This window comes from Rhipicephalus sanguineus, chromosome 2 (assembly GCF_013339695.2).
Source record: "Rhipicephalus sanguineus isolate Rsan-2018 chromosome 2, BIME_Rsan_1.4, whole genome shotgun sequence".
Taxonomy (NCBI): Eukaryota; Metazoa; Arthropoda; class Arachnida; order Ixodida; family Ixodidae; genus Rhipicephalus; species Rhipicephalus sanguineus.
This window is the reverse complement of record NC_051177.1, coordinates 162,256,113-162,282,053: the sequence shown is the minus strand read 5'-3', so window position 1 is coordinate 162,282,053 and position 25,941 is coordinate 162,256,113. Positions and strand designations below refer to the sequence as shown.

Here is a 25,941-nt window from a genome sequence, read left to right as displayed (position 1 = left end):
TGAGGCCTGCTTGATGTGCTGTATGTGGCGCTAGTCATCAGCTAAGGAAATAGCGATGTTAGAGTGCATCAAAGTAGCGTCCAATATGTAGGGCACTGGGCATATATGGGTTAAGATGTATCCGAGTATAGTGCTTTCTTTGTTGTTTTCAATGCTAAGTAATACGTTAAATAGTGATGTGATAAATTCGATTAATACATACCGTCTGTTAGAAAAGTATCCGACCTTTTTTTTGCGAGCACCTGATGGGTTTGAAACAAGCGCGCTTGCATCAGCCGACCTTGAACCTTCGTGCGCATGCGTGAATTTTTTCCCGCCTGCCACTAGCGTCAGTCGCTGGGACGCAGCGTTTGAGTGAGGTCGTGCGCAGTGCTCTCGTCGCTTTTTCATTGCAAAGAAAGTGACGGAGCGACTGGTGCAGCGATACTGCATCAAATTTTGCCAGAAACTGGGCGACAGCCAAGTGGAAACCATTGGGAAGATCAAGACGGCGTTTGGTGACGATGCTATGAGCCGCACACAGATTATGGAGTGGTACAACCGGTTTAAAGACGGCCGCACATCGGTGGAGAGCGCTCCGGTCGGCCATCAACATGCCGAAATGACCAGGTCATGGCCGAAGTGAACGCTGTGGTGATGCGGGAACATCGTGTGACTATCCGGGAAATTGCGGAAGAGGTGGGCATCAGCACTTTCTCTGCACATTCCATTATGACCGAAGATTTGGCCATGAAGAGAGTTGCGGCGAAATTCGTGCCGAAACTGCTCACGGTGGAGCAAAAGCAACTTCGTGTTGAAGTCTCACAGGACATGCTGGATTTCACAAGCAGTGACCCTGACTTCATGAACACCATTATCACTGGTGACGAGTCTTGGGTGTACGGGTACGACCCGGAAACGAAATCCCAGTCGTCACAGGGGTCCGCGTCACCAAGACCAAAGAAGGCCCGCCAAGTCAGTGGCGTATCAACTTGTTCGCGAGTGCAGGGGCTGGCGTTACTCACTCTGTGAGCCGTGTATATATATATATATATATATATATATATATATATATATATATATATATATATATATATATATAGAGAGAGAGAGAGAGAGAGAGAGAACTATATTTTCTCAGAATTTGACGCGATTTGGTTTATATTTATAAAGATGATTTACGTTTCAAAACTGTTTGTTTTAAATTAAGGAAGAATCTACACAAACATGGTGCAGGCTGGGCCATTCTATATCGCGACAAACAGCAGTGTTTAATAACCTTTTGGAAATAATACCGTCAATTTCAAAAAAAGCATAGCCACATTTAACCTGTTCTTCATCTGAGCATTCCACCTGCACACTTCACATTCTCAGTTTTGCGTTGTAAATACGATGAGTATGAAGAACCTGCTATGACTCCAGTAACTTAAATTCTCACTTACTAAGCAAAACATGTGGCTGACAAAGAAAGGTACTTCGCAGAAGTCTTCAGGATAAGCCGAGTGCCAATTTCTTTACTGTTATAGCCCTCTAATATAATAAAGTCTTTCTTAAGGAAAAGACAAAGTTCAGTCGATTAATACTTAAGGAAACCACATTGAGTTGGTTGTGTATATTTATAAGATTATAAATGACAACGAATTTATACGCTAGGTGTCGTTCCTTGCCCTCCTACTTTTCCCAGTTTGGTTGGGGGGTGGACAAGAAAGCTGTGAAGTGGCGCTTTATTCCCACCCTTCGGCTCCTTCAAGTAAATAACCTACGCAGACTCTGTAAGCCTAAATTTAAAAAGAATGTGGGCGATTATAACGTTAAACTACCCCGCATTGTCTCCTTCCGTATCGGTCGTCAGCTGTTAACGACTGGTCGAAATTTTCTGGGTCATGCTCACAGCACCTGCTCGTAACACGGCGCAACAAATGACGCGCAAGTAATCTGCCGCGTAATTATCACTTACGCATGACTGCGTAAAGATGAAATAATAATAAACTATCTTAAATACGGCGTATATTGACGATTTTCAATACGGCGGTCATTGGTTCTTTGCTATTCGTCAAATATTTTCGGTGTGCCTTAAGATCGCCTGCTTGTTAGGCGATGTTAGAAGTGTGCAAGAACTCGCGGCGGTAAATATAGTCTGCAGAATAAGTAGCGCATTAACTGTGCTGAACAATATTTTTTTTTTCGGAATAGCCAGACAGTGCCTCCTTCTGAACGTAATTCAAGAAGGCTGCCTGCCAATCTCACTCGCAGCGGCAACTTATAGCAGCGAGTGAGATGGATTGATGTGTGTCCAATACACACTTTCTGTTGTAGTACAACGATGTTGAGCTGTTCTTGCGCATATACAACCTTCTGTGAACTCATCGTTGCTGACAGAGAGGTAGAGAGAGAAATAAACATTATTAGGAACAGGTACAATCCTTTGCAGGTGGGCATCCTTCTTAGTCCAGAAAACCGTGGACGCTGATCATCTCCCCGGTTAAGTATATCAAGTAACGGAGCGAACTTGAAATCTGGGCTTCTCAATGTGCTCGACTCCACAGCCTTGTTAAAAGCCGCAGCGATCGCTGCATGCTAGCATATGATAAGCAAAGTGAAGGAGGCTAATTGGAGACTAAAGTGGGAATCTTTTTTTTAGCTCTCCTGGCTAGGCACAACTAAAATAATCCACACTTCTGCACACTCATCAACTCGCAGCAGCTTGGATATGGAGCAGTGGTGATGCTAATCGCTTTCAAAGAAACTAAATTTCTTGAAAAAAGAGAGTATTATTGCGATAGCATTATATGGAGAGTCTCGGCTGGAAAATGTCCGTCGCCGTCATTCACCGTATATGTATAAGTATGTATATATATATAGAAAGGCCACAAAAAAAAATAATTAAGAAATTCTTTCCAAAGCGCGGAATTGAACGGGCGACCTCTCGCTTTGCAGCCCGCCGCGTTAGACGTTAGGCCACAACAGCACCGTCTCTCAGCCTGCTAACGGCGAGCTATTTATATACACCATGTAATTCGGCATGCTTTCTTAGTGGCCACATAGATGGCGCGACGCGCGCGCGTGTTGCGCGCTTTAAAAATCGTCGCCCCGCCCCTGCGAACGCCGTTGCTCTTCGCTCTACAGGGCGTCGTCGCTTTCGTGCGCTTATCTCAAGGAAAGAAGGGGCGGCCGGTGGGGTGCTTCGCTTCGCTCGCTGCAGCGGCCGCGTTTGCGAAAGGAGCGCGCTGCTCAAACAGAAATAAGTAACAACTGTGACAATTAGTTCGCGCTTGTCTTGTGTGTACCTGTTCGTTTGTTTCGTGCGTCCCGCTTTATGTTTGAGCAGTGCGCTTCAAGTGTCGAGGTGTGACGCATAAGTTCGCGCTCGTCCTCTGTGCGTTCTTTTCGTGCGTCCTTTGGGCTCGAGCGATGCGCTGGCAATTTCGAGCTGCTTTGCGTTCTTCGCGTTACATTACAATTTATTTTTTATAGGGCTATAAAAAGTTTGCTAGTTCCCGCCCGTATTTGCTTCACCGATTACGTTAATTTCAGGCCAGGCAGAACAAAATAAAATCATGACAGATTGCTGTAATGCTATAGAGACCCAGCTGAGCGATAGCCTCCACTGCAATGCTTGAGCGCAAGACGCGAAAGCGTGGAATAGGCAGCCCGCACCAGAGAGAGGCTACAGTGCATGAAGGACAGTCGTCACAGCTGAATCGTCGGACAAATTTTATTACATAATTACGTTATTGCTGCGTTCAAGTAAAACTTTGCCTAACTTTTTAGTTTCCCAGTCTGCCGCCGACAACGACCACTGTCGAACGTGGGGGGGCTCGTCCCCCTAACATTTCTCAGTGGGGGAGCTGGAGCCCCTTTGCCTCACCCCCCCCCCCGGTAGATACGCCTATGCGCCAAGTGCGCAGCAACGTCGAAGTGATGCTGAGTGCTTTCTTTGACTCCCGCGGTGTAGTACACCGCGAGTACGCACCACAGGTTCAAACAATCACCAAAGAGTACTACAGGGATGTCCTGCGTCGCCTGCGTGATGCTGTGCGGCGCAAGAGACCTGAGTTGTGGTCAACAGGAAACTGGCGCATCCATCACAATGCTCCTGCACATTCCTCACACTTGGTTCAGACTTTTTGGCGAAAAAGTCAGACTCCTGTAGTTCAACAGGCTCCTTACTCTCCTTTCAATGTCCTCATGAGTTTGGGAAACAGCCAGAAGTCGCAGAGGGCCATATCAGGAGAGTAAGGAGCCTGTTGAACTACAGGAGTCTGACTTTTTCGCCAAAAAGTCTGAACCAAGTGTGAGGAATGTGCAGGAGCATTGTCGTGATGCTGTGCGGCGCAAGAGACCTGAGTTGTGGTCAACAGGAAACTGGCGCATCCATCACGACAATGCTCCTGCACATTCCTCACACTTGGTTCAGACTTTTTGGCGAAAAAGTCAGACTCCTGTAGTTCAACAGGCTCCTTACTCTCCTGATATGGCCCTCTGCGACTTCTGGCTGTTTCCCAAACTCATGAGGACATTGAAAGGGGAGCGATTTCAGACAAGGGAGGACATTATGGCTGCAACGACAGCTGAGCTAAACTCCATTCCGAAAGAGGCCTTCTCAGAATGCTCCCAACAATGGCAGCACCGCTGGAAGAAGTGTGTTGAGTCCCAAGGGGACTACTTTGAGGGGGATTAGGTTTCCAACGCTCCAATTATGCCAGTCTTTTTTTTTTCTTCCACCAAAGGTCGGATACTTTTCTAACAGACCTCGTATTGTTCACTCTTGGAAACACTTTCTTGATGTTTGAACTCAATAAATATATTATTTCATGAGCCGTTGCTTTCGCGAGCATGCATTTTGTGTTGTCTGTTAATTTGTCTTCCTCGTTTTATAAATGTAATATTACTGTATTTCGGGGCATTGCGTACCCTTGAATTTTGTATCAATCGCTTCGATTCATCAGTGTGTTCATAGAAGGCTTTTACAACTAAGTACTAATACCTAAAGCGTATACGTCTAATACGTAATACGTATGTGCTAATATTTCAGAGTGTAATAAATGTTCATGCTGTGCTATACTACACTATAATATAGCAGAGTATAAACATTTATTACACTCACCCCTTCCTTGTTCTTAAGCATTGAATGAGTGCATAACTGAATGCGTAAATAAATAAAAGACAAAAGCGCTCGACACATCAAATTTACGTTCTTACAATGTGTGGCAGCCAGCGTGTCAAAGCTTTACAGAGGTGGCGAACCTCGTGATCACAGCAAGCCTATGGTTCCGTTTGATGGGGTAGTTCGGCGTTTTTTAGCGACTGCAAAACTATAATGTGCCAAATATTGCGAGTAGAAGCCACATAGCATGTTTCCCCCCAGCTTCTAATCTTCTTCCGTCTTCGTCTAGCACACAATTTTCGTCTAGCACACTTTGCCTCAAAGTATGTCGCTGAAAAATCGAGAAGTGTTGTTAGTTGCGTAAGCCTGCTTGTCGTCAGGTCGATTGATTTGCGGAACCGTACCTCAAGTGTTTCCCTCTGCATTGAGGCCTGTTATGCAGGTTTATGCAGGATAACCGGTGGTCATTAAGGGTAACTGACTGGATTCCAAGAGATGGCAAACGCGTGAGGGGGAGACAGAAATTTAGGTGGGTAGATGGGATTATTAAGTTTGTAGGTATAACGTGGCAGCAGAAAGCACAGGACCGGGTTGATTGGCGGAACATGGGAGAGGCCTATGCCCTGCAGTGGGCGTAGACAGGCTGATGATGATGATGATGATGATGATGCAGGTTTAGTGTCGTGGTTTCTTTCAATTGAGGCAAGGCCTCTGACTGGGAAAGGAAGGAGCCATTTTTTTAGTGCACACACAACAAAAATAATTTTATCACTCACGAAAAAGACAAGGGAAAAAATACAAGCAACTGTAACGAATAGAGTCAAGCTCAGCCTACGTTAACGCTATAGCGACCGGTGAACTAAGACTTATCAAAGTTCCGTAGAACGTTCCAAAAACGAAAACAGTCACCGGTTAGAGCGACGCTTGAGTGGACGTGAGCGGCGGTTTCGTTGCTAGGTGCTTGCGTTGGCGGCGAGGGTTCTCGTAGGGCGGACGAGGAGTCAAGTCGTAGCAGAGATCGTAGAAGGCCGCACCCTCAGGCACAGGATGCCGACGACCTCCCGGCCCACGTACGCAGCATGGAGGTTGGTGGTAGGCACTGGGGCTCGTCCCGTGGCAGGCAACCGGCAGCAGGAACCCACTCCCCCAACCGGGACGGCGAAGTCTGCTCCACACGAACCGGAACCAGCTGGTCGGACAGTGGGAACGCCTCGTACCCACGAACGCCCGTTTCCGAGGACGTCTGGAGAGCCTTTGACGCTGTCGGGCCCTTCGTGTTCGAGTCCACAACTCGATGACGCGAACCCTGACACGAGCGTGTCCTTCCGGGCTCTGCGAGTCCGACTGCTCGCATTCGAGCCCATCGTCGTCTTCCTCTCTAGTCTGCCGTGCCACCATGTTCCCGTCCGATATCCCTCGTCCGCTCACACGTGCCATTCCCCGCCGACGTCGACCTACGCGCCGCACGTGTCTGTTGTGTGGTCCCTCTGTCATGTCACACCACCGCGTTTGCAGCACTCGCGACACCACAACAAAGCACCGAGTACACCGCACCGTCTTACTGGTCTTACACTCACTCATGACAAGGCCATTGCTCGAAATGAATGAGCGAATTTCAGTAATACTAATGAGGAAGATTGCACACGTATTTTAAGTATTGCGCTGTGTGACCGGGAATACCCTCCCAATGTTTCGAAGCAACATGTGTCCTGACTTCTCTGAAATGCTATACACGGTACAATGCCTGCTTAGGGGCCTTATAAAACGGAGTTGTGCCTATTCTATGCCGAGCGTGATTGAAACAATATTATTGTGTGCATTATTGTGACTGTATGACAGGCAAGAGCGTTGATAATGCGCGTTTCGCAATTGCAGAAAATGATAAATTGGGCCTGAAGTTGTATTGATCGGAAAAGAAGTGAATGAAAAGCCCACGGAAGAAAACAAATATCAAATCTTGTATGGTGAACTCTTAAGGCGGACCAACATCTTTAACTGCTATCTTCAGAGATAACAATCGCCGCAGTTCGTAATTGCTATAGTAGTTTTTTTTTTTTTCGGAAAACAATACAAGTTCCCGCGTTTAGTTTGCACAATTGGCTTTCAAAGTTCCCTCGCCATACTCGCTGGATTTCTTCATTAGGACTGCATTAATCATTGAGCAGTTTCTACCGCTCTCTAGTGCAAACCATGAGTTCAAACTTTAAATTTCTTCCAACTCATCCTATTGTGAACGCGCATGCAGGCGCCGTCTAATACGTTTACTTAGCTTGACATAGGATAAGTGGCTAATTAGTTATTATGTGCCTCGACCTGAATAAGCATGGGTACATGAACAAAAATGCACAACTTGCTGCAGGACCTCTTTAATTAGCACGATGCTAGTGCGTTGCATTCTGATCCCACTATTCTAAGGGTGTCTACTACAAGCAAATGCACCGGGCGCTATAACCACTGTGGCTTGGCCCTGCTATAGCAGCGGCACAGCGCATAGCATAGCTAGCGGATGGATGAAAATTGGGTGGGCGCGACGGAGATTTGGCGAGATATCAAGCTTCTTATCGCGTTACTAGAGCGTCCCCATCTGAAAGTGCCAGAGTGCGCATGTTGGCATATTGTCTCACTTTTCTGTAATCCTAATGACCATTGAAGGTGAACCTGGGATGACACAATCGAGCTATAGGTAGCGCACTATATGTAACCAAAATACGCTGTTTATAGTGTTCTGAAGGTCATCTCTCGAACTTAGTTACAGTAAATGAAGTGATGAATACCCATCATACCACTGCGTATTTCGCCACCTTTCCGATGTGCGGTAAAAGTTCCGTGCCTATTCCTGCAAGATGCTAACAGTAGCCTGACGCTGAGGTATACTTGTGCTTTCGGGAAGCTTGATCTGACTAAAAAAGTGTATTACCCGAGCTGTATTCACGTGAAAGAGCGTATGCTTGGGCATCTTGGTAATTCACGTTTCACTTTTTGAGCGCACAAATGAACAAGGACGCGTCGCTTTTCGTCCTTGTTTGTTTGTGCACTCAAAAAGTGAAACCGTATTCACGGTCCCGCCAAAATGTACCGCTGAAGCAACCAACGGAAAGAAAAGGAAGAAGACACCGAAAAAAAAAGACTAGCGAACGTTGTCGTAGCCAAGAGCAAGAGTGAAGAGGAGCCACCGTTGCAAATGACTCTCTTCACGCTTCTTTGTTTCCTACCGGAGATTTTACGCGCCTCCCTACGTCGATGTGATGAAACTTTATGGAAGCACTGCCACGACATCACCGAAGCGAGCATGGCGGTCGTAAAACAAGGACGTAAGAGAAATAAAGAGAAGCAAATGAAATAAACGACACGAAAACACTAATGTTTATCAATAGAGACTGCCGCTAGCGTGGTGTGCTCATTTGGTGCGTTGTTGAAATGTTTGTTTTGCGCGCTGTTGCCGGCTAAACGACCCGCACTTCCGAGGGCTCCACTTCCGTCCGAATTGTTTCATGTCCTGCATTCTATAGCGCTTCGAGATATTTGTCGAAAGTGTTTTTGTGCGTTTTTGTTTCATCTGCATCGCCTTTTCTGGGATCGAACTTTTATGTGCGTTCTCATTTTTTTATGGTCTTCGAAATGTAACCGACACGTCCTGATTATCTGCAAGGTTTTACTTGAATTTCTGAAGAATAACTAGGAGCTTACTTTTAACACTTCCTGTAATGACTTTCGAGCGATTTATTCTCTGATAAAACAATGCATACGGAAAAGTTCTTTACTTTAACGTCAGGATGACTGTAGCTCAAATCTAAGCTGTCTGTTATGCATATCACCGAATAGTTCTACAACTTTCTGTCATGCGACTTACATTCCATTCTCGAGACTTACATGAAACATGCACTAAAAGAGCGGCCTGGATACACCAGACACAGAAAGGTTCTATGGTCACCCCTTTATTATTACATGGAGCCACAAGCCTTTCGTCGCATTTACCTAACACATACCCGCATTTTGCGGCTTCCGGTGCATTCACACGTTTGTCGTAACGCAATGTTGTTGTCACTGAAGAAGAAAAATTATCCTCATTCTTTATCGGTGACCTCCAACACAGATAAAATTTTGTTGTAATCACTACTTAAACTGCATGCGTGGGCGACAGCCTCTTGTTTCTCATGATGGTGTAAAGTTGCCATAAGCCACGGTGATTGTTGTGTATAACATTAGTGAAGTGTACTAGTAATAAAAATTATGTCTGAGGAATTACACCAAAACGTGCAAAAATAAGAGGACATTTGTATCGAGGTGTTTAGCTTCACCAGGTGACGCCTGAATGGCGGTCCTCAGTGAAAAAAAAAGAGTGAAACTATAGCCTAAGCCATAGTCGGCAACCCTAAAATCGTGAATTTTTTACTCAAGTGAAAAAATATAATTAAAAATTGGGGACGGGCAAAGCATGTATGGAAGGTTGTTTCAGCTCCACTGATGTGTAACCTGGGGAGGGGCGAATCATGCAGTGTGCGTCGGTCGTGTTTTCCACAGTAAAACCGCTGCTAATGAACAATCAGAAACAGAAGAAGAAGAGCGACTAACTGAGGTATTTCGCCACATTGTTTTGAGAGAGATTTATTTGATGAGGTACTAGTGGCGCCAAGCCTGACACAGGGCATGTGGGGATGTGGGTTTCAGCTCCACTAACGTCGTCGGAAAACTGCGTAGAACTGTACCTCACCCTAAGATGCTCCTTCTTCTTCTTTTGTCTCTAATTGCCCATTAGCAGCCATTCTGCCGTTCGTGTAATACACCGCAAAATACTACGTTGTATGCTTTAATGGAGAAAACTTGGCATTTCAAACCAATTTTTGAGACTGAATTTAACAAATTTCTGCTAATTAATGCAATTAAATACTGATACGTCGTCGGCTATTTGTTGGGCTAACTGTTGCCTCCTTCACTTTAAATGCAGCGGTGGGAAGTAGTGGGATTTAACCAATATTTAGCTCATACCCGTTTTTGATGGACCATGACGACGACATGACACGCCGACAAGCCGAGGCTCTAAGGTGCTTCACCCCTGAAAATTCTGTAAATATTGCAATTAAGTCTTGATACGCCGTCGGCTATTTGTTGGCTAACTGTTGTCTTCTTCATTTCTAGTGGACCGATGGCGAGTAGTGGGATTTACCCAATTTTTGTGGCACATACCCGTTTATGATGGACCGTGACGACAACATCACACGCCATCAAGCCGAGAGCCTAAGGTGCTTCGCCGCTCCTAAAAGGAAATAAGAAAGATTCTTATGCCCAAAGCACGCAATCGCAAAAACGCAAACGTACAATGAATTTACCTACGGGAACGAGCACTGAAGACTATCCAGGAATAGAGTACGGTGACCCACAGTACAACAGTAGCGAGTCAACACAAGATTATCGAAGTCATTTACTTACGTAGAGACCAAATGAGCATGACAGTAGACTAGCGTGAGAACAGCATGAGAATGCAATATAACGTGCATATATGTGCAGCTAATTATCAAACACGTACTGCATAATATAGTTTACATGTTCAGTGTTCTAAGTAACTACACTGGTTCCTTATTTACCCAATACAAACTTTTACAATAAGAATGCTGAAACCATTTAGTTTTTTCAGGCAAACTTTACTTCAAGGTGGAAATACTTCGTCGCTTCTAAACCAGCATCGGAACGAATAATCAAGAAATCCTTGTTAATTCAATTCTTAATTGTTGACTTGAGGGTAGTTTATAAGTAAAATTGTATGACGTCCTGTGATAAAGTCGACAAGGGTGCCAATATGGGCTTGTTGGTTCATCGTTAACTGGCTAGTAGCATAGCGCGGGAGGACTCCGGGACAAAGAAGTGCGCGACGAACAGGAGCGCTAACTTTCAACAACGAAAATTTTATTCTCAGGATCGGTCATATATACACACATGACATCACGCGACAGTAGTAAGATATTTCCGTTTAAAACTGATAGCACATGGAAATGGGCGTTCAATCTTATCCGCCATACCTGAGGACAGCAGTTTATACATGGTAACCAACCTAAACTACTAGGGTATCCTAAATATTCAATTTCTTTTTTGGACAATGAGAGTGACACGTTGCTGGTACAGTGGTCGCCGGCAGAAAGGATGTGATCTGTCTTTATTATTAGTCTTGCAGGCTCCGATTTACTTATTGAAAGAATGGCTGCATCCTCTAGTACCGGGTAACATGCGCACGTTTTGCAGTGAAGTGCTAAAAAACCGTCACCTGACACAATTTTCACTTTATCTAGGTGTTCCCTCAACCAGTCGTTAATGCATCGTTCGGTCTGTCCTACGTAACATTTGCCGGCCGAGAGGAGAATGCGATAAACAACGTCAACAGCGCATGGGAGAAACTGATCCTTGTGTTTCTTATCACAGACCGACCTGGTAGTCGTAACCGGATTAGTCATTACCGGATTAGTAAACAGACGTAAATGTACTGCTCTCGAAGCGTCAGGATGGAAATATAACGCAAACACAAGCGTCGGTTTAGAACTTATGGGCCACATAGCTCACGATGGCGACTTCATATTTTCGAGGCGCAAGGAACCAGCGTCGACGTGTGCTGCCATGTTGCTGTTGATTTTTTTTTTGTTCCGGCGCTACCCTTGTTGCCCAGTGCTAAGAGCGTTGGTTGCTACCGTGCCCTCGCTCCACTCGCAGAAGACGCGGCGCGGATGGATGGATCATGAAAGGTGTGCTCTTCCTATTGGCTAAGCAGCCCCGTAGCTTCCACAGTGCTGCGACCAGCTTGTGAGATGAACTAAAGTAAAGGTACTACCTGAGGATTATATTAAGGCGAAAGGCTTACATGCCCCATCAAAGGCGAAAATTCGCCGGCCTCCCGCGTCGGCTTGCCCCTCGACGGAACAGGAGTGATGCAAAAAATCATGACCATGTGATGACATCACCATTTGACGGCATCAGGACCAAAATACTTGATGTCATAGTGACGTCAATGTGTCATCACACAACGTGAGGTCATGTGGTGACACCATCACATGACAACCTTGCTTGTTCAAAGGTGGGCCGATCACGGAGGCAGTGCAAAACCAGCCGAGGTGCCTCCGGTCCTGGAGACAGTTCGAAATTACGTTAAATACGAAAAGATTTTGAGAGCGTGGCGGGGCAGTATCAACACATCGACTGAGAAGAAAATGATCGCTTTCACCTTCGGGTTGTCTTAGTTGAATGCATAGGGATCCTGTGAGTTTTTGGACACTAACAAACCTAGCTATACAATATGTTGAAGTACGCGCTCCAGGCACCTGTTGGCATGGATAATGGCTATTATCCATGCCAACACGTGCGAACAGGCTATTATTCATGCCAAGAGATGGTTTAGGGTCCCCATTTGACAAAGATGATGCGTGACCAGCCGAGCAGAATGCTTCTATCGGCCTAATGCATTACCTGACTGACTTAAATACTTTTTCCGAATTAAAAAAAACTTATAAATCCACACCTCATGTGTGTTTTGCGCTAGAGTAACTTCTCTTTTTGTGTTGTTTATTTAGTTTTTGCCCATTCTCCCTACTTTCCCTCTACTAATCATGGTATCCGTAGTATCCCTAAAAACCGTCCCTAATGTAAGATAGTGTCCCCCAACGAAACGGTAAGCATATTCCTTGTTTTGGTAGCTTGGCTTTTGCCTTACTTTATAAATGTAGTAAATTACGATCGAAGAATATATAAAATACGGCGACAGCTATATCGATCTGCGACGCAGAAAGAATTTCCGTTGCTGATTCATCCAGTTACAGTGATTCATGTTCATCACGTGAAGCACTTAGCGTGTTAAGATAGTTAAATTTTACCGTTTGATAAAGATGTCTTGTGTCACTGGTTGTAGGTGTAAGAGTTGAGCGTCCCGAAAAATTTATCAAATATCCCGGCATCTGTACTACATGTTTCAGTCAAAAAAGACAGTCTTATTTTTCAATATACCTAGTATTTACATTAGCAGGGAGAAAGTACTCCCACTTAGAACAATTACCAGCCGGTACTACGCCCTTAAAGAGGTGAAAGACAGGCGAGCGACAGTTTTACGGGCGACGCTCATATTTATTTTTAGGTTGTAACCACGTGATAGTAACCGAATATGTACATGGGCAATTAAAGCTCATCAAAACAGTAAAGCGTGCTGATGATTGGCTAAATTAAGGTTAACGAAACAATTATCAACTGGTGTTGGATAAACTATAACTAATTTCTGCTAGTAAGGTTGTTTGTTGGTTATACGACGGCAGATATTGCCACCTGGATGATGAACTGCGGCGAGCACGAGCGCGCATCGAGCAAGAACAAACGAAGAAATCGTTTGGGACAGCGCGCGCTCTCGCTCTGCCTTTGCTGTTTAAAGGGCGAGGCATCGGTGTGCGTAATAATTCTGTGCTTCGTAATGGGCGTTTGACGCACCTTCTAGGACGAAGCGAAGCACCCTTGAAATTTAGGTAGCAATTCATGCAGCGCCGTTCGTTCTTGCTCCGAGAGGCTCGAATTGATGTCCACCTTTCCGAGCGCTGAAGAGGCGTCTGTCGACGTCGACTGGAGCCCACTGTGCATTGATGTAGCCGTAAAACGTTCAGTGACGTCTTCAATGGGGTAGGCGACAGCGATGGCAGTGCGACGAAAAAGGTGCCGCTGATCATTACTAAAATTCGTCACAAGCAGCGTGGCACGGCTGTCGCGAAGCATGACGAGGCTGCGGGCAGCGCAGATACCTATGCTAAACAAAAGGGTCAAGTTGCCTTCGGCGACTGCCTCACCGTCACGTAGTTCGTCACACACGACATCAACCAGGACGCTTGAACGCGGGGGCAACGTGATGCTGTCGGCAGAAACGCGAAACGTGCTGAGATGACGGTCATCGGGTTTCTCTGCTGCTCTTTCTGTCTAGAATGTGACGGTGCGCTCTCGAAGGTCAATAACAGCACCGTATTCCCGTAGAAAGTCGACGCCTAAGATGAGGTCTCGGGAGCATTCACGAAGTATAAGGCAACTGCAGACGAAAGTACGTCCACGAATGCCAACTCTGGTCGTGCACATCCCGAGAGGGGCGAGTACGTATCCGCCGGCTGTACGGATTTGTCTTCCGTACCACGGCGTCGCAACTTTCTTCAGATGCGCCGCAAGTTTTCTGCTCATGATGGAATATTCAGCCCCTGTGTCTACTAAACACTAGCGTCGTGGCGGCCGTCGAGCACGACAGGTATGCCTAAGGAGAGTCGGCTTTCGAGTTCAGGTGCTGTCGCCATCGAATTGCTGCTGGTCCGTACTTGCGTCGATGGGAGGCTTTGCTCACGTCGATTGTCAGCGGCTTCGCCCCGAAGGTCGCTGTCTTTAATTTTCCCGTCTAGGGCTTGGCGAACGCGCGGGCGCCGCCACTGGGTAGTTCCGGAAATCCGGAGAAGGTCTTGGAGACGGTGATCGCGATTGCCGCCGCAACGGCAGTGGCATGCGCTGCTGGGACAGGTATTCCTCAATCGCTCTTGATCTTTCACCAAATCGTGGCCTTGGTGAGTCGACGGCGTAACCCCGAAGTCCAAGGCTGCGATATGGGCATTCGCGGTATACATGTCCGGCTTCACCACAGTGATAGCACAGCGGCCGCCTGTCCGGTGTGCGCCATACGTCCGATTTCCTAGGGAGCGGCTGCCGATTCTCGAAATGCTGGATCGGTTGCACTGACGGAAGTGTATCGTGCGGCGTAGGGTGTTCAAAGCGCGGCGGGGTAAGATTGTACCGGCTCACAGCCTCGGCGTACGATGCACGTCGGGACTCCGTCCGGGTCGAGGTAACATCGTTGGAAAGCGGGACTTGCAGAGCCTGCTGTACTTCGCTCCTTATGAGGCTGGAGATGGATCCTGCAGCAGGAGGTTGAGGCGGGCAGTGAATCCTTTGTAGCTCGTCGCGTACCACTGATCTGATGAGGTCGCAGAGAGCTTCGATATTGATGTTACTGCCGGCAGCTCCAATCTGGCCCATCGGTGAAGGTACATTGATCTGGCGGTCGTACACAGCCGACCGCTGCTGCAGCACCTTTTCTATGGTCGTGGCTTCGGTTAAAAACTCCGCCACAGTCTTCGGGGGACTTCGGACGAGGCCAGCGAAGAGCTGCTCTTTAACTCCTCGCATTAAGTGACGCAGCTTCTTATCTTCTGCCATAGCCGGGTCAGCACGACGGACGAGGCTCGTCATGTGCTCAACGTACAGGAGCTACAGCTTCCGATGTCGCCCAGTTTTACAGCGAAAGCTGTCATGAGATCATTTCACCGGCCGTTTTTGGCGCCGTAGTTGTCCGCCGCCGCCGCCGCCTCTGCCGCCGCCGCCGGTGTCCGTAACCAGTATCGCTCGAAATAAGAAAAAAATTCCAGGATGGAACGAGGTTCGAACCTGGGCCCTCTGCGTGGGAGCCCAGTATTCAACCTCTGAGCCATGCCGGTGCTGGAAACTGCTTTGGAAAGAGGTCCTATTAGTGATGTAGAACTATCGGTAAATTGACTATCGATAGTATCGATAGTTTCTTTGAAACTATCGATAGTGTAAACAAACTATCGATAGTACTACTATCGATAAACTATCGATAGTCGAATCGGTAGTACCATTGGTAATATTAGTAACGATATTACTGCCACGCGTGTTTATTGCTTTCTTTTGATGTATTCGGTTTTCACCCACAGGCTGTTAGCTGCGTTTGACGCAGACCGCACCGCAATGTTTGGGAAGTTTCGCGATTGTTTGACATTTTAAGGTTACGCGCCGGACGCGAATATTCAAGTTTAATCGAAAGCTTGCGCGAGCAATAGCGATAACACTGGAAGGTTTGATGACTAATGTATAAAAGATGAAGCCTTCCACCGATTGTCAGATTACTCGACGGCCGGCGACTGTTCTCGCCGCAATCAGTGCGCAGCCTGTATCGCCTGTATTCCGAGTTTTGATTCTGTGGGCACAACTTCGACCAAAAGAAGAGCTTCGTATTTCCCAGTCTTGCTGTAGCATTCTTCACCGTCACAGCCACGTGACAAACTATCCATAGTGGTGCCAATAACGAGGCTGTTGCTGGCTGGATCATATTGCCAAAATATTTGCGATAGCCTACTATCAGCTTCGCTTAATTTATGAGGAAATTTTTATCGAGAGAAATTATTTGCGCAGTGAAAATGGCGGCATATGTCCATCAATAAATTAATATTTAAAAGCAACCAGTTACATCTTACAATTAACAAACTTAGTTCTTGATATTTTTTTTTATTTTGCAATCATGAAACACAATATAAAACTGAAGCCTAGCAGTTCCACCCCATTTAACGGCTTATTTCCGCTACAGCTTAATAGTTTGGCTTTATGACCATGTTTCAGCGAAGCACTCTGGTGAAGAACGCAAGCATGTCGACTTTCTTGCCCTTCAGCCTGCTCCTCCGTCTCCACTATGTACCACATGCGCGGGGAACCAGATTTATTCTGCAATGAGTTCGCGCTGTTGATTTTAAACTATCGATAGTACTTACTATCGATAGCACGATCGATAGTATCTTTTACCATCGATAGTTCGATAGTGACTCAGCTATCGATAGTATCGATAGTACCATCGATAGTTCTGCATCACTAGGTCCTATACAGGCTTCATGTCGGGAAGGAAACACATTAGCATATGCAATATAGCGTGTTAGAAGAGTAAAATAAGCACCAAGCGTCGCACAACGCGAATTCTGTAACTAGGCGTCACACAATGCGAATTGCGCAACGAGTAGGTTGTTGAATGCTTCCAACCCATTACAAAGGGATCTGCCATAATTCTTCGTCGTCATCAGGCACAGCATCAACAAAGTGCGCATAATACCTTATATGCGTTTAGCAGGTACCACGGCTCTCCGTAGAATGACGAAAAATGGCACAGTGCCTGCTGCCCTACTTCTCAAAAATTACAATGATTTATAGCGTAGTGGGTTCCTCGCAAGTGCACTTGTATTGGTTGCCAAGGAAGCCCATAAGCACATGATCCATTTCCTCGGGGTCTCAGTAAAGTTCTTCGCCCCCCCCCCCCGTCTCTCTCCCACGTTAACGTATGTTATACAGCATGACGGGAGAGGAAAATAGCGACCGGGCGTAACCCAGTGCAAATTACATAACTGGTGGGCCGTTTAAAGCTTCCAACCCATTACAAAGGGCTGAGCCATAATTCTTCATCGTCATCATTCGTCGCGTCAACAAAATGCACATAGCCTTACAGACGTGTAGCTGGTGCCTCGTTTCTCCACAGAATGACGAATAATGGCTTAGTAGGTGCTTCCCAACTTCACAAAAATTGTGATTTACGGCGTAGTGGGTACCTTTCTAGTTTACTTGTATTGTAGCCCCAATAGAGCTTACATCGGGCTCTAGAAACGCCGCTCTTCCAGCTTTCGCTGTGACTGTGCTGCGGTTTCAGCGCAGGCCTGGCCTTTTTTCATCGACCAGATCGTTCTTCGTCATGGCGCCCCGTCGTGCGTGACCACAAAGAGAGGAACAGCTTTCACGGCAAAGCTTATTGATGACGTATTCAAACTCAGCTACACGATTCATCGCAAGACGACGGCGTATCATCCGCAGACAAACGGCTTGACGGAACGATTGAACAAAACCATCGCCGACATGTTATCCATGTATGTGGACGTTCAGCAGAAGACGTGGGATCAGGTCCTGCCGTACGTAACATTTGCGTACAACACTGCCAACCAGGAAACAACACGATTCACGCCGTTCCGTCTGGTCTACGGGCGTGAGGTCCAAACAATATTGGACACTATGCTGCCACACGACTACGACGCTTCGCTTACACCTAAAGCTGAGCAGCGTACTCAATACGCCGAAGAAGCTCGCCAGTTGGCACGACTCCACATCACGCAACAACAAACTGCAGATGCACGCCGCTATGATCTTCGCCATCGCCAAGTCGAATACCACCCAGGAGAGTCAAGTTAGGGTATGGACTCCGGTTCGCCGCCAAGGGTTGTCCGAAAAGCTCATGAGTCACTACTTTGGACCGTACAAAGTCGTGCGTCGCATGAGTGATGTGAACGATGAGGTTGCCAAAGATGGAACCATGTCGCCCCGACGTCGCAAGCACTACCTATTGTGCACGTTCTACGACTGAAGCCGTACTTCACGCGCTAGTGCGGCTGTGCCTCGGCCTTCTCATTTTTTTACGAAGTGTCCACTTGCACGAGCATCGGGGCGATGCTTTTCTTTTAGTGGGGGAATAATGCCACCTGGATGATTGACTACGGCGAGCACGAGCGTGCATCGAGCAAAAACAAACGAACAAGCCGTTTGGGACAGCGCGTGCTCTCGCTCTGCCTTTGTTGTTTTTTTTTTGGCTCGGCCATATTGTTGGACCTGCGTCAGTCTTTGTGCCAGCGTGGTATTTCTTGCCCGGAGATCTTCTTTTCGCACGTGACAATATAATCTAGTCTTGCATATGTCGGCGACTCATGCGGCCGCAATATCGAATGCTTGCGCACTATCTCATAATTGTACGTAGCATTTTTCTTAAAATTTTTATCGCCGTCCCTGGTTAGCCCTGCCACGCAAATATAAAATTCTGGTTGACGTGTGATCTCTTCCGAAGAGGAACCCATTGAGCTGGCGTTCACATCTTGCAGCTCCATGAAGTGTACTTGTAAGAAGTGAACGCCAACAAAATAATCGAACCGTACTTAAGAACACAAAGAATGTGCACGTGTGAATATTTTCAGTACTGCACAGAAGCACACTAATGTTGTAATTTTGAACTTTTGAGGTCGATATTGGAGTAAGCTTTTTCTTCCATATCAGTGACTTTCCTTGTGCCAGTGGCATTTGGATGGGTTTCAACTCCATCAGCCAGTAACGGCAAATTTCAATATTTCAATATCGGCTCGCGAACTCCGATATTTCCCCGAGTTGTTGACCGGGGTGTCTGCATTGGTGTTGGAGCATGCGGCACTATTTTATATTTCGTGTTCACTTGTATGTGCCGTATTTATCTGTTTTCAGGCGATCGATTACGCACCTGCTGCCGTTTCCCACTGCATCACCAAACACGTAGTAGGGGCTGGCCCGCAGTGCTCTCGCTTTGTCGCACGAAAAAAAATTGAAAAAAAGATACAACCGGTATCACGGACAAATTATTCTTACGTCTTTACTTCACAGATTACTGTGATTGCAATGGGACACTAGAGTTTATTGACACCGTCGCAGTAGAAGGAAAGTGCATTTGTAGAATAGTAGACAAGCCTTCAGGATTTGCGCAGATGCAAATAGCCATAGCCTTCTTTTTAAGAACATCCGCAAAGGTCAGTGCCGCATCAGTGCATTGCAGAATACTAGAGCTTTAAAAGCAGTCTTGTTGAAAATAATGTAATAAATAATAAACAAAATGAAACACCGTCTGCATTGGGTCCATTACTGACGCGACTCGCCCAGATTGCATGTAGAAACAGTTTTATCAAAATATAGAAGAAGCACGTTATAAGTGATACCACTGCGCAAAAACTTCAGTCTTATGTCCTTTTATAATATTTATATCCACGAGGGTGCCACTGCAGGCATGTTGGTTATTCATTATTTTGTATGCACCAGAAATGTCATCGCTTCTTGAGCGCTGCGACTGTTGCTGAGAACGATGCGTCAGCGGGATCGAACGACTACGACCGCGTCCGGCCTGCCTTTCTCGTACGCGTGCGACCAGTGTTCGCTCGCCGTAACCTGTGACGTAACAGTACACTCTAAGCACGGTAACGTTTACTAAAGGTGCACATTTTCACAGAGTTGTGCACCTAAAAATACAGGTCATTTCGTAATCTTTGCAAAATTAACCTTTATTAAACATGCACAAATGTACTTTTAAAATAGAAGCTACGGGAATAGGCTTTAGTACCGGTTCACAATATCGAGCAGTCTCACGTAAAAAATTGAAGTTACGTCTTGCAGTACACGGTGTACTCTTCACACAAAACGGCTTTGTAGGCGATTTTATACGGCCACCGCTCTGCGCGTCTCGTTTCCTTCGCTGTTCTTTCTTCTACGCATTCCAGGAGGTTACGCTCAGCGCATGCTTTGATCCGCCAGGTGTGCCGCAGCAACGGAAGCACGGCTTTCCACTCTTTCGTACTTTCTCTGCACGTGCCTCGTGTTCTTATTTTTTTTCCGCGCTTCCTTGTGAGCTTTCAATATACCGTCTATATGAGTACTCCAGAAAACATGCACCTTTGCGGAAGACGTCGCATGAAAGGTGCTTCTCGCAACACACGCTCTGGCGCATTCTAATAATTCAACTGCATGGCTGCTTATAGAACCTGACAATTCTGGTGATCGAGGCCAAACGCGTCGCCTTCGCTCATTACAAGATGGAGCCAAAAAAACATTCGCATATTCGAGGCGACTTGAAGTTAGAATGCACTACAGTAATGATGCCTCAACCGCGAGGTAATATTAAAATGTGGTCGTCCCGTCATTATCAATGAAGACCAGATATTTTATAACAGTATCATGATATACGCGTCAGGCTCTCCTCCCTAGTTCAACTTCAATGCAGTTTAAGCATTAGGTCAGCGTCATTATAACACCTGAATTATTTTCCTCCTGATCGTGCATTTCAACTGTGGCATTTGTGCTTATCAAACTGTGCGTTACGTGATAATAAATAACAGTCGTCTATTTGTTATAGGGCTATTTGCCAGTTCTTTTCACCTACAAATCTGGGATCAGCAATAGAAACGTGGATACAAACAAAACGCGAAGTCGACAAAGCAGGGGATCTGCTAAAGGCGACAAAAAAGTGCGCGGAGAATTAACATTGCTTCTTGCGGCGAAGAATAGGCATAATAGATATACAAACCGCTCGCCGTACGCCGCGTTAAGTCATTTTTACGTATATTTCGCACAAAACCCAAAGATACGTCTGAAATCATCGCGTAATAAGGAGCTGGCAGGTACGTATGCGTATGTGCATATTATATACAAATGCTGAATGAATCACGCAAAATGGATATAAGAGAAACTTAAGAAGTTGCTTAGCACAAAAGTTTAAGGAACATAAGGTATCTGTGCGAATTTTGCCTTTGTGATCGCACATATGGAGAACTCTAAATGCAGATCGCGATGTGACATAATGATCAATAAACTTCCAATCTATAGTGTAACTCCCTTGACGGATGAATCGCCGCGCGTTTATAAGCTACAATCTAAGAGTTACAATGCATACGGCGGTGCTTTAGCCTTTAAAATGATGTGCTACTCTCAATGCAACCTCTGTGCAAGAGGGAAACAAAGAAAGGAATTTGGGGAGGGGCCCAGCATGTAGGGAAGGGTGTTTCAGCTCCACTAACGTGAAACCTGTGGAGCAGCGAAGCATGCCAGTGTGCGCCGGTATTTCCCACAGCAAAATAACTTCTAATGGGCAATGAGTGACGGAACGAAGATCGCACACAGAGACGCGCAGTCCGCGTTTCGTTAACGTGCACGCTGCGAATCTTTATTGTTCAAATACGCACAAGAGATATCTCCCACAAGCACTACATTGCAGGTCAAGATCCAGCGCCAATATATATCGGGTGGCCAGTGAACGGTTGTGCAGCGCGATCAGTCGGTTTTTTCAATCAAGGAACTCGCCAGCAGACGCTGCCTGCGTCGACGTTGTCTCTCGCTGGCAAAGGCGATCTGGTAGTTCAGCGTTCATCGCAGAAAGAGCGTTTCCATTGTCAACGGGTGCCGTTCGCTCTCTCTCGCCACACGGCGAGCGCTGTGGCGGTGGCGTCCTCTTTTTCGCTCAAGCAAATGGACCGTCACGACAGCAGACTACGAGGACGATGCAGGCCGACACGCCGAGACCCTAAGGTGCTTCGCCCCTAACACAAAGATAAGATTATTGTAAAATCCACGTAACCTATAAATTATGCATATGTTACTCGCCGTTCAATGTCGTCGTAAACGTTACCGTGAATATAGTGTACCCACAGCTCCTCTGGTGGCCGCACCCACAGGCGATAACTGGGTTCAGTATTACGTACACTTCCTCTGCGCGATGGCATACGGCTAAATAAATTTGCTTGATATGTAGCGTACAAAAAAGAGGAATTCGTACATACCTAAAGGCGAAGGCACGCGTTGGGCCAACATTTAACTGACTATTTTTTGTATGAAATTGAGTACATATCTTTAATCGGCCCCGCACGATCACTGTATTCAGCTTTCAACTATGCTTGTTCGCTGCAAAGTAAACTTTATTTATCTCGTACGTCTGTCAAGCTCTGTGCTTTGTCATGTTCATCCAGCTAAGCAAATGTGGCCCAGCGGTAGTGCTGCAGCTCCGAAGTCGAGCGCTAACGAATTCGCCGCCTTTGCATTGCGCCACCGTTGCAGCTGGTGACAGTGGTGAACAGCTGTGTATGGGCTCAGGCTCTGCATCGGGGTTGATTTACTAGATGATGCTGCAGCCGCTGCTGCACGGTGAGATTTTTATTTTTATAAATACTGCTGTCTCGATTTCGAGACATAGCAGGAGTGGGTACATATTTTAAGTAAAAACAACAAAAGAAATAAAAGCTAAATTTATACGAACAGATGAAGATATGATATGCTTACATAGCTGTACAACAAAATCTTTCATCAGGTTCGAGTACAGACGTTGATGGGAACACAGAAAAAGACAACCGCTATGACAATGCAAACAGATTAAAACTAGATGTGTATTCTTAGTTTCTCAACGCACTCATCATGAGTCAGTGCGCGAAGCGAACCACCCAAGTTGTTCCAGGTTTCAACAGTGAATGGAAAAAACGAAAATTTAAAACAGTCAATACGTGTCCAAAAAGGTATAATGTTTAGTCTGTGGGTTTGCCTAGTGACACGTGTATTGGCGGGTACAAAAGAGAAGGGTGCCTGAATACCGGTTGGTGTGTGCACGATCTTGTGCAGTAAAATTACGCGTTCGCGCTTGCGCCTATACTCCAAAGTCTGCAACGATAAGATGTGAGCATGTGATGAAGGTGAGAAGCTGCGATCATAACGACCGAAGATGAATCTGATAGCTTTTTTCTGGATTGATTTTAGCTGCGTTATGTCACACGTGAGGTGAGGAGACCATACAGTTGAAGCGTAATCTAGTATCGGACGAACTAGTGATTTGTAGGCAGTCAGCTTACATTCCAACGTTGCATTTTCTAAAGTTCACTTTATGTTACCAAGATTTCGAAGAGCTTTTGCAGAGATATGAGTGATATGGGCGTGCCATTTTAGGTTATGTAAAAAAATGACACCCAGTTATTTGAACTCACTAACTTGGGACAAGTAACTACCATTGGCATTCTAAGAGTAATTCGACGGCTTCTTTTTCTTACCGAAAGTCATGGCAACTGCTTTGGTAAAATTCATTTTCATTTGCCGCCTATCACTCCATTCGCAGAACGTTGAAAATACCTTGTTTAATTTTTGTTGATCACTAGCATCAGTAACAGTGCGGTAGTCGACACAGTCATCTGCATATAGGCGCAACTTAACGTTGGTGTTAATAATAACACTTACTACATCGTTAATGAAAATGACAAATAACAGAGGTCCGAGCACTGAACACTGAGGCACTCCAGATGTGACTGTTACCGATGAACAATGCGTGCGATTAAAGTAGCGAACTGAGATCTTAAGTGTAGATAGTCAGTGATACAGTCTATTAAATTAGACCCTTTTATTATTGCTCGCAGTTTACATAGAAGCTTTTCGTGTCAGACCATGTCAAAAGCTTTCGAATAATCAATGAAAATGGCGTTTAGTTGATCGTGACTATTGGGTGCAGAAGCTATGTCGTGTGTAAACTCAATGAGTTGCGTGACGGTGGAGAAACCAGAGCGAAAGCCGTGCTGGCTTTGTGAGAGAAGATTGTGGAAAGTTAAATACTGTACAATATGCTTGTGAATAATGTGTTCAAGAAGCTTACAGCAAGTCTAAATAAGAGATACTGTTCTATAATTTACTATAAGCTGCTTATCACCAGATTTAAATACTGGAACGACGCTGGCAATTTTCCAAGCTTTGGGAACAGTTGAATTGCTCTGCCTATTGCAACGTCGGCGATGTAACGCGCTTCAAGAACACGTAGCACATCGGCTACAACATCTCCCATCCCACCCCGAGCATGAAGTGGAGTTCTTCTGCGAATACGATGAATAAATGTGGTGTCAACACTGCGCAGCCGTATTGAAAATAGCCTGTAATCGCTCGTCAAAGTGGTGTCATCATAGTGAAACGTTGTACCGTCGAGACAGAACGACGAACTCATGTGTGAAACACTATTTGAAGGAGAAGGCCAGCGATAAAATTAAGGGGAGAAATTGCAGTGGGGGCGGTTTCTCATCACATATTTCGAAGATATAAGCAGAAATTCTTGCATAATAATTTGCACCTTGAAGTTGTCCATAACCGTACAGCAATACAAAATCTAGTCACGAAAATGGCCATTCACAAAAACAAGTAGCCGTAGCTGTATCTAAGTACCGACCTCTCCTTAAACACATTTATGAAAAAAATATAAACTCAAAAGCATAACGCAGCAGCACTAAACTCTTTCTTATCTGCCACTACACTAAACTCAGCGACACATTCGACGACAGCAGGGCTCTGGAATTTACAGATAAGAGGACTGCTTAGGTGTCCCCATAGTTTAATTTGTTGCTTACGTTACCCTTGTAGTTTGGATGCTAGCCTGCGTGATGAACTATTAGCAGGGCCGCAACAACATTTACAGGATGCACTTACCCTTAAGGATTAATTGCTCCCTGCGTTCTTATCCTTTCTGTACCGCCACAGCAAATTCGAAGAAATCAATGGAAGCCAAAAGCTTAAAGCCAAATTTTAGCTCGGAGTCATTTATTAGTTCCCAGAGCCGCCCGTGGTTCACGTGTATATGAGATGGTACCAGCTGGGTTCATCTATGATGCTGAATACCGAAACAATATATTCCCAAACTGTCGCAGCCCACACTGTATTGTATCACCTGCAACATCGTACCCCGTAAGCACAATACGCTCTCAGCCCCGAGACTCGGGTTGTTAGCTTGAAATGAAAAATAAGCACCACGCTACATATGGCAGGTAGCGGACAAAGTATGTGCGTGTGATAACGCTTTTCCTCGTTATCGCAGCGCTGTTCCATCTTCTGCTGTTCGTTTTCTGTTTTGTTTTCTCATTCACAGTTACTTACGTACAGGTAGGCCTTAGGTTAGACAGTAGGTCAGCAAGCTTTCTCCGTCTCCACTTATTAAATCGTTCTGATGAAACTGTTTTCCCGTTACACTTCCGTGTAACTCAGTGCGTGGTACGCGTAGCGTGGCAACAGTAGCGTGCTTACTAATCAGGAATATCATCGATTTGTCCTACATAGAAAGGGGCCAAAAGCAAGCAAAGTTAAAAGCTGACGCGACACGTTTTTGTTGCATCTCGTTCTGGATTGTTCTTCAAATTTTCATGCGCCCCCTTTTTTCCCCCTGAAGAATATCGAACAGCGCACAAAGCGGGGTTAGCGCTCAGTTTGCGTCTACACTCTGTAGCCAGTCTTTTTAAGTGCTGTTACTCTCATCAACATGCACCTACACAGTCTATTTCTGCACGCATCCGCATGATGCGACCATATGCATAATGTTGTGTTGAAAATTATATCCCCCTATTTCATACTTATAGATACGAAATGTTATTCGGAAAGCTCTTTGAGATAAATCAATACTCAAGTAATGCTGCGTTTTTATGTCTTCCAGTAGTACAGTACAAATATGTAAGTTAGGGCACATGGGTATCGATTCGGAATAATCT

At 45.7% G+C, this 25,941-nt stretch overlaps 1 pseudogene; it reads left to right on the top strand.

Annotated features, from left to right (window-relative positions):
* Positions 1-55: 55 nt before the first annotated feature.
* On the top strand, positions 56-1,011 carry LOC125757397 (protein GVQW3-like; annotated as a pseudogene).
* The last annotated feature ends 24,930 nt before the right edge of the window (positions 1,012-25,941 follow it).